The following is a 9,940-nucleotide window of genomic DNA, read 5'->3' as shown; positions in this document are numbered from 1 at the left end:
AAAAACGACCTCAGTGTCACTGTCATTATCTAAAGTAGGAGGAGCACTTACCTTGTTGTCAACCTTTTTCCCACTACGCAAGGTGATTACCTCATTCACTTGATGCTCTTTTCCGGGTCTTTGGGTGTGAGATGGGTTGACTGTTGTGGTGCTTGGAAACTTGCCATCTTCTCTTTTCCCAATTTGCTCTGCCAGTTGAGCAATTTGCTTCTCGATAGCAGCTATGGACTTGGAGTTAGTGTCGGCTTTCTGATATGTTTGGGTTATGAACTCCATGATTTTGTCCAACTTGTTGCCATCCGTTTCCTCCTTCTTTGATGTTCCACCTTGGTTAAAGTTGGACTGCTGGAACTGTTTTGGCTGATTTTGGTTTTGGTAATTCCCTTGACGGTTGTTGTTGTTGAAATTCCCATTGTTGTTGTAGTTCCCGCCTTGGTTGTAGTTCCGATTGAATGATCGTGGATTATTTTGGAATTGACCATAGCCGTGCACTTGACTGATTTCCTCTTAACTTCTCATGCACTCATCTGCAATGTGTCCTGAATCTCCACAGCTTACACATATCTTCTGTCCCTGCGAAAAAAACACACCTTTCTCTTTGCCTAGACTAGAGAGTAGTAAGTCAAATTTTTTATTTAAAGAATTAATATCAGATTTGACTTCATTTTTCCAGTTTTTGTCTAGTCCAACTGAAGCAGCAGATGAAACTGGGTTGTCCCGTTTCTTAGCTGAGTAATTGGTTTTTGAACCATGACTCAACTGCTCCAAGAATCGCCAAGCGTCTTCACTATCTTGCATCATGATAGTGCCGCCAGATGAGGCATTAATCATAGTTTGATTGGCAGTGTCAACTCCATCATAAAAGAAACGTACAAGTTGCCAACGGGGAAATTCATGATGTGGACATGAACGCAACAATTCCTTGAGGCGTTCAAATGCATCATGAAATTCTTCATTGGGTTTTTGTGCAAAATCTTGTATCGCTTTTCTTATTTCCGTTGTTTTACTAGCAGGGTAGAACTCTTGCAAAAATTTAGTTTTTAATTGCTCCCAAGTAGTAATACTATGGGGGGCAAGAGAAGTGAACCAATACTTAGCTTTTTCTTTTAAAGTGAACGGAAATAAGTGAAGTCCAAAGGAGTCTCTATTAGTTCCTCGCGAAGTATTCGCGTTAGCAATTGCAAGGAACTCATAGAGGTGATTGTATGGATCATCAGTTTTATGGCCTCTAAAGACAGGTAAGACACTAATTAGTTGTGGTCTTACTTCCACATGATGCTCATTTCCTTCCGCGAAGAGTATAGGTGAAGCATCATCATACTCTCCCGGCTGAAAATGAGACGCCACAGATTGTCTATTAGGCTGCGGAAAGTAAAGATGAGGAAATTGGTTACCTTCGTTGTAGTATCCTCCATTTGCATTGTTGAATCCACCATTTGGATTCCTTCGATATTGATTCCCAAAGCCTTGATTTCCGAACCCATCGTTGTAGTCATTGTTGCCACCGTTGGGAAAATTCTGGTTGTTCCAGTTATTGTTGTAGTTCCCGTTTCCACCCCGATTGCCTTGATTCCGCCTATTACCACCGTTGTGGTTCTGATTCCAACCAAGTCCATTATCACTTCCATCATCAAAATCCCAGTCATCCTCGTTACCACCATTACCGAATTGAGGACCAACATTTCTAGGATTTTGATTCTGATTTCTGACATTACCACCGTTGTGGTTTCCTACATTGCCTCCTGTATTTTGTGCCCAATTTCCTCCGTTTCCACCATTTTGGCCACGGTTGTTTCTATTCGGTTGTGGCTGTACTGGTTGGATAATTGGTGCACCCCCATTGTTGTTATTCCCATGATTCCCATTGTTTCCATTGTTGTTGTTTGGGAATTGAGGAGCTGGTGGTGGAACTAGTGGTAGAGGATTGTTGGCTGCATCCTCATGCCCCTCGACCACATCTTCCACGACAATGTTATCTACACTCATAGTGTTGATGTTCCTTCTGGCGACCCGATTTGAGAGAGTTGTTCGTTCGATTTCCGGATCAAATGCAAGTGGTGAAGAGCGTCCGCTATGTCTTGTATGCATGCACTGGTGTGCTTGCACAACACAAATAAAACAAACGTGAACTGCAAACGAGAATTGAAATGAAAGTAAAAAGAACTATAACTACTTAAACACAATAGCTCAAGCGCACAATCTCCCCGGCAACGGCGCCAAATTTTGATCGAGGTCGTTGTCTCGGTCAAAAATAAACCTCACACCCACACTAGATTGCTAGCATAAGTAAGGGTCGAATCCACGAGGAGTTCGTGGTTAAACTTTGTGTCAAAGCAATCAATAAAAAGAAAAGTATTACTAGCAATTGTCACGAAAAAGATTAAAACAAAATTCAAACAAAAGCTTGGAAATTTATTAATTAAAAGTAAAAGTCTCAATGAGAAAACTAGAGTACTCCCGGTTCAGTTATGGACAGTTTAGATTCACACACTTTCTTCCCTAGAATCCTAATTCAATTACATAGATGCAATTGGGGTTGATTAACTTGTAACACATAGTTTTGGGTACACTAGATGTTCATTCAACTAGTTGTCTTACTTATTTATGTCTAAATGGATTAGGGACAATTAGTGAACTAGCAATAAAATGTCTTACAACTACCTATTACCGCATTAACATTCAATATCATAAGTTGGAATAATATATGTTGATTCAATCACTTGTCTTTATTTCTAAACTAATTGAACTTGGAACAAATGATGAATTGACAATAGACTATCTTAATTATGACATCAAACAATTCATACAACCCAATTTCACTTATCATTACCAAAGATCATCATATGAAGCATAAAATAACAATTGAAATTAATTAGAATCAAGTAATAATCAAGTGTGTTCATCCAAAAGTCATAAACATCCCCGGAAGTAACCCTAACGGTTTAGCCTTCCATTGAGTTCATAAAACAAATAACTTGATTAAAATGAATAAAATGCATAATAGAATTCATAAACAAACGTAGAATCATCAAACAAATGTAGCCTAATGATTATCAAAGTATAGAACAAATAAACCTTGGGGAAGAAGAAATAATTATGGAAAATAAAGAATTGATGAAGATTAACCAATGAAACGATCTTCACTTATAGCTTGATAATGAATTGAATCGAATCTTGCCTTGAATCCGGATTGAAATGGAATGGACTTGTGTTTCCAAATGTTTCCAAGGGTTATAGAAGCCTTAAAAACGCAGGAAAAACTCTGAAAATCGCAGGTGGTAACCCTCAAAACGAATGCACAAGTCCCTATTTATATTATTTGACAGAAAAGAGTGAAATTAGGCGATGTGGGACGTTGGACGTCCTAGGAGACGTCTTAGACGTTGTGTATAACGCCCAAGCGTTCTTTGTACGTCCTAACATGTCTTCTGCCGTCCTTGAAATACACTAAAAAATGGCCAAAAACGTCCGACGTCTTAGGAGACGTCTTAGACGCGTTCTAGGACGCCCTTCCTTGATTTCCAAACTTTCCGAAACACACCGTTCCAACACGGGACGTCCCTAAAACGCCAAAACGTCCTAGGGGTCGTCTTAGACGCCATGTAAGACGTCGACGGGGTTCTTCCTTCTTTTCTGCTTTGAAATAACGACGAAATGTTGACCGTTTGACCTGAACGTCCTAGGGGACGTCTTAGACGCCTGGAGGCGTCCTTCATCTTCCGTGCAAGTTTTGGTGGTCAAAACGACATAACTAGCAGAAACACAAAACACGAAAGTTGTAGTAAATCTTGTCTAGTTTCCAGAAATTCTTTACTCATGTCAATCGGAGCTCCAGAACTTGAGATATGACCAAAACATTGAAGCATGGTCATTTTTCCCAGCAACGTTTCATCATTCCTTTAGCAATCCGTTTTACTTGCAGGTTCCGCCCACTTTTAGTACAATATATTGACCTTCATATGAAGTTCAACAACTCATCAAAGTAGTGCCATTCTTGGACAATTATACATCAATTCAACAGATTTATGACAATTTAGTACATTCATAAAATGGACTTATCAAACCTCCCCAACTTTATTCCAAACTCGTCCCGAGATTGGCCTGAAATAATCAGTGTAGTCTTACTCTCTTATCCTAAGAAAAACTCAATGGAATCACGAATTCCGTACATTTTATCACAATATTTAATAAGCACAATATATTGATTTTGGGGATTATTAGTTTCATATGCGGACTTTTAAACTCAAAACACATGTTATGCTTATTTTACTTTGTTGTTTGAAACCCTTCACTTTTTGAACCCTTTCCAATAATCAACCTCATGAGTAATCAGTTGAACTCATTGCCAAAGTCCCATTTTCAAGGTTCTCTAACATAGTTAGCGCGGTCGGTAACACTTAATGGACCAACCCATACACTCCCGCTATCGAGGGGTCACATATTGTTTCACACAATATCTTCAACTTGAACTTTTCTTCATATTTGTCTTGATTGTGCATTCTTCAAGTTCTTTGATGCTTCATCGGATTTGATCATCTTTGTATTTGACTTTAGCTTGAATATATATACTTTGAAGTTCTTCAATGTCTTATGATGCTTTTTGGTTGTGTGAAAACAATAATAGTCCCCTCCCATCCCCAAAGGCATAGGAGTAAGTAAGACCAAGTACTCAGAGCGTGATGACACATATTGTTCGGTTGGGTCCTTAATTGAAAGATCGTAGGCTCGAGCCAAAAACCTTCATTTTTTAAACACTTGGGTATTTCACATAACAATTTTTTTTTAAATAAATATAAATATTCCAAAACCGGCTGAGCAACCCACAAAATCAATATTTAATATATATTATGACTCGATATACGAAACTCCTATCATTTTCCATCTTGATGAATTACATTCAATATATAGAGAAGCTACTAACTCATCACATATTTCATGGTCGCCAACCCAAGAGAGAATAATAATAATAATGAGTTTAATAGCAGTACATTCATCCCAAATAAAGACATGAAAATCAAAATAAAAATGAAAAGAAAAAGAAAAAGTCTTCATCACACAACCATAAAAATAAAAATCAAAAGAGGATCTCACCAAAGTTCACGGCGGGGGCGGCTGTGGAGGATATCGTGGGTACGGTGGAGGATACCCAAAGATCGATCCAGCTAAATCCTCAAAGCGAGTAGAGTCCTCTGTAGCTGGTGGTGGCTGATAATGCTCATACTCGGATAGCGGTGGATAGTTGCTCGGATCCCCGGATCGGTAGAAGACCGGAGCTGGAGCTCGGTATCGATACTGTGGCTGATCAATGTCCATCAGTTCATACTGGACACGACTCTGTCTGTAGGCGGCATCTGCATAGTACTCCTGCTGGTACAGCTGACGAGTGGCAACACTATAAGTGTTGCTAGCTGTAATGCCAACCTGTCGCATCTGCTCAGTAAGGTCAGCCAGTGTCGTGTCGACACCCTCCATCCATATATCTGTTCTCCCCATCCAAGCCTGCACCTCCTGGTTATGCGTGTTTTGTCTCCCCACAAAGTCCTCCCAAGCTGCCTGCATGTTCCATCCCTGACCTGCTGCTTGTCCCTGTTGCTGCTGATGATCCCCCTGAAAATCACCAACGAATGGCTCCTCATCCCCCACTCCGAGTGGTGCCGTGTATGTCAGATTTGTGACAGAATCCACTAGAGTATGTCTCCCATTTATAATTTGAAATGAGATGTGTCTTAAAGAAGTAGCAGTAGGGCGAAGGATACGCGGGTATGATGTAGCTCGTGGGACCCTGATCCTATTCCCCAGCTCCCTAGTCACATATGTCGATATCAGGGCAACATGGGGGGTGGTGACTCTGTGCTGGATATCAAAACAGGACCATATGTTGCACATAGCATTATATGCATAAGAAATAAAGATGGATCCTGTCATCAATCCATATAATACATATAAATCCTGTGTCCTCACCGTCCTGGGATCACTATTCCTCGGGTTCACATTTTCCGTGATAATGTTATGCAATGCTTTTGCTAAAGGCACCAACTCTCGGAACCTGTCGTATGCCCTCGTCCCCTCACGGAATACTGTGCGGTATACTTCTGTCATACTAACCCCAGGGTTACCCCCCTCGTGTCAATACATCTATACTCAGTCGGCTGATTCTCAAGATCATGCAGATGATATCCAGTATCTACATGAAACATGTCCCGAATACCCTGCACAGTCATCACTATATCATGAGTACGAACCGTACCAATTAGCTGCAACTCCTCCGGCCTACCAGGCACCTCGACACGTCGAAGTGTCCTCATCCATTCCCGCACTATATCAACATAAATCTGCGTGGGATTGAAGTCCAGCGCTCCACCCATCCATAGCGATCAAACGTCTCCACAATATTGTACCCAGTGAAGCTCGGTCGCTCCACCATGTACTCTACAATAAAACCCGTAATCGGATGAGTCGCCTCATAAACTGCCGGGCGAATGTCATTTGGATGCTCATGCAATGTCTGGTACTGTGGGTCAAAAGCCACAGGTACATTCGGCTCCGGCTGTCTAGCTGGTTGTCTGGCTGCACTGCTTGACGATGCTACCCTTGATCTCTTTGCTGACATCTGCAAAATCAACCACATACAAAACCACAAAACAAAACTTGCCATTAAACATATCAAATGTCACAAAAATAAAACAATAATCCAGTTGGCAAGTTGTTCCAAACAAAGTTAAAATAAATTCAGTCTAAATAAATAATTGTTTTAAGTCCTGTTATGTTTTCAGTAACTAAATATTTTTCAAAAATTTATCCAATCAGTAAAACACAGATAAACCCAAGTTTAACTGAAACTGACAAGTTCTAACTGAAACCAAAACAGAACTATAACAAGTAAATATTCAAACTAATAATGCAGTGTCATTCTAAAAATTTCCTAAAAACTTGAATTTTAATCTAAGCACAAATGTAAACATAACAATGATTTTCCAAAATTATATGTGTTATTTTTTTCTTTTTTTTTAAATTAACAAAAAAATTCAATTTCCAGAAAAATTCACAGATGACACATGCATCTTGTTTGGAACATCTGTCCAGCAACAACAAACATTTATCCATAAGATTTCACACCATTATATGTCATATTTTCAAGTAAATTTCAAAATTTCTACCATATATGAACATACAGGAGAAATTCGAAATTAGCTTAAAAGATGAAGTTTTGAAGCACATACCTTGTTGAGATGATGTTTCTAGTGAAGAAGAAGCAATTACTTGAAGCAAAAACCCGAAAATAAGTCGAAAATTTAAAGCCCTAGTTTTTGTGGGTTTTGAAATCGGCCCCAAATAAGTGATTAGAGTGTGTAAATCTTGCAATGTGATGTTTCTTACTTGATTTCTTGAAGAATGCAACAAAAATCAAGAGTTTTGGTTGAGATTTGATGAAGAAATCAAGAAAAATTGGTTTTTTAGAAGCTATTCTCGGCCATGGCAGTTTAGAAAAAGAAGTGGGGGAAGAAGGTGCAGGAAACAGCTCTAAAACGCATCAATAACGGCCAAAAACGCGTTGGCGTCTTAGGCGGCGTCTTAGACGCGTCCTAGGACGTCTCTCACAAAACAAGGGTATTTTGGTAATTTCGCTTGGAAGTTCGCTGGAGGTAAAGAAACAGCAGCCCGACGACGTCTTAGACGGCATCTAAGACGTCTCCTAGGACGCCTGAAGCTGCTATTGTTTTATTTCTTTGCTGTTTTTTGCGTTTCTGACTGTTCGGGAACGTTTTTCGGGTATTTTTCAAGAAATTTTTAATTTTAATCAAAAATTAAAATTAAATACCCCCTCCCCAACTTTAAACCTTGGATCGTCCTCGATACAAAAAATTAAAACACATAAAACGAAAAATAAAAGTAAAAACACACCAAACCGCGGGTTGCCTCCCGAAAAGCGCTAAGTTTTACGTCTTCAGCCGGACGGTTTACCTCGACTAAGTTGCATCTGAATATTGAGGTACCTCGAGCGTTGTTTTCTCAACGAGTGTCGTTTCACCATCTACCATTCGAATGTATGGTTTGAGTCTTTGTCCGTTTACCTTGAATGGTTCACCGCCTTTCGTGTCCTTGATTTCAATGGCACCGTGATCTGCCACATTTGTCACCACAAATGGTCCACTCCATTTACTCCGAAGCTTTCTGGGGAAGAGTTTGAGACGAGAGTTAAATAGCCACACCAATTGTCCTTCAAAGAATTGTTTCCGGACAATGTGTTGATCGTGAAATGCTTTCGTCTTTTCTTTATAGATTTTTGAGCTTTCGTAAGCTTCTTTTCGAATCTCTTCCAATTCAACAAGTTGGAGTTTCCTTTCCGTACCTGCATCACTCAATTCAAAGTTAGCATTTTTTATGGCCCATATGGCACGGTGTTCCAACTCCACCGGGAGATGACACGACTTTCCATAAACAAGCCGATACGGGGACATGCCAATGGGCGTCTTATAGGCTGTTCGATATGCCCATAATGCATCATCTAATCTTAATGACCAATCTTTTCGGTCGGGACGAACAGTCTTTTCCAAGATTCGTTTTATTTCCCTATTTGACACTTCTACTTGTCCATTTGTTTGTGGGTGATATGGAGTAGCTATCCTATGTGTGACACCATAGTGTTTAAGTAACTTTGCAAAATGCCAATTTTTAAAATGGGAGCCCCCGTCACTAATAATAGTTCGAGGGATTCCATGTCTAGAAAAGATGTTCTTTTTGACAAATTTACAAACAACACTATGGTCATTCGTGCGTGTTGCCTCGGCTTCGACCCATTTTGATACATAATCAACGACTACAAGAATGTATAGATTGCCAAAAGAAACGGGGAACGGGCCCATGAAATCAATGCCCCATACATCAAAAATTTCAACTACTAAAATTGGGGTCATTGGCATCATGTCCCGTCGTGAGATCCCCCCAACTTGTTGGCAACGAATACAAGCTTTAACGAATGTATGTGCATCTTTAAAAATAGAGGGCCAGAAAAAACCGCTTTGTAGAACCCGGTGCCCTGTCTTTTTGGCACTAAAATGCCCTCCACATGCATATGAATGGCAGTGTCGAAGAATGTCTTCTTGCTCCGTAAGTGGTACACATCTCCTAATCACTTGATCCGCTCCAATTTTGAAAAGATCCGGGTCCTCCCATATGTAGTATTTTGTTTGAGAGTGGAAGAACCTCCTTTGTTGAGCCGTCCAATATGATGGAGTTTCCCCTGTCACAAAGTAATTCACTAAATTAGCAAACCATGGTATAGTTTTGACAGCAAGAATATGCTCATCCGGAAAGTTTTCTTGAATAACTTCCGTTGAGTTATCATTATTAATTATTCTAGATAAATGATCCGCCACAACATTTTCGGAACCCTTTTGTCCCGAATTTCAAGATCAAACTCTTGAAGAAGAAGGATCCATCTTATGAGACGTGGTTTGGCATCCTTCTTTTCCAAGAGGTGGCGAATGGCACTATGGTCGGTAAAAATTACAACTTTAGATCCCCATATGTAAGATCTAAATTTGTCAAGTGCAAACACGACCGCAAGCAACTCTTTTTCGGTAGTAGTGTAATTCAATTGTGCATCCAAAAAAGTTTTGCTCGCATAACAAATTGCAACGGGTTTTTTATTCACCCGTTGTCCCAAAACTGCCCCTACCGCGTAATCACTCGCATCACACATAATTTCGAAAGGTAAAGTCCAATCGGGTGATTGCAAGATAGGGGCTTCAACAAGTTTGTTCTTTAATGTGGAAAAAGATTCGAGGCATGCTTTATCAAAGGAAAATGGTGCGTCTTTTAAAAGTAAATTACAAAGAGGTTTTGAGATTGCACTAAAATTATTGATAAATCTTCGATAAAAGCCGACATGCCCAAGAAAAGAACGGACGCCTTTTACCGAAGTGGGAGGGGGAAGAGT

General features: G+C 39.9%; 1 non-coding gene across 1 annotated transcript; it reads left to right on the top strand.

Annotated features, from left to right (window-relative positions):
- The first annotated feature begins 889 nt into the window (after nucleotides 1-889).
- LOC145135364 (small nucleolar RNA R71) lies at nucleotides 890-996 on the top strand. The gene has a single exon (XR_013719826.1). It is a non-coding gene; the product is annotated as a small nucleolar RNA R71 (small nucleolar RNA).
- Nucleotides 997-9,940: the final 8,944 nt, after the last annotated feature.

The sequence above is a fragment of the Lactuca virosa genome, chromosome 8, assembly GCF_052849685.1.
Source record: "Lactuca virosa cultivar CGN04683 chromosome 8, Lactuca_virosa_CGN04683_v6, whole genome shotgun sequence".
NCBI lineage: Eukaryota > Viridiplantae > Streptophyta > Magnoliopsida > Asterales > Asteraceae > Lactuca > Lactuca virosa.
This window is presented reverse-complemented; position numbering and strand designations above follow the sequence as displayed.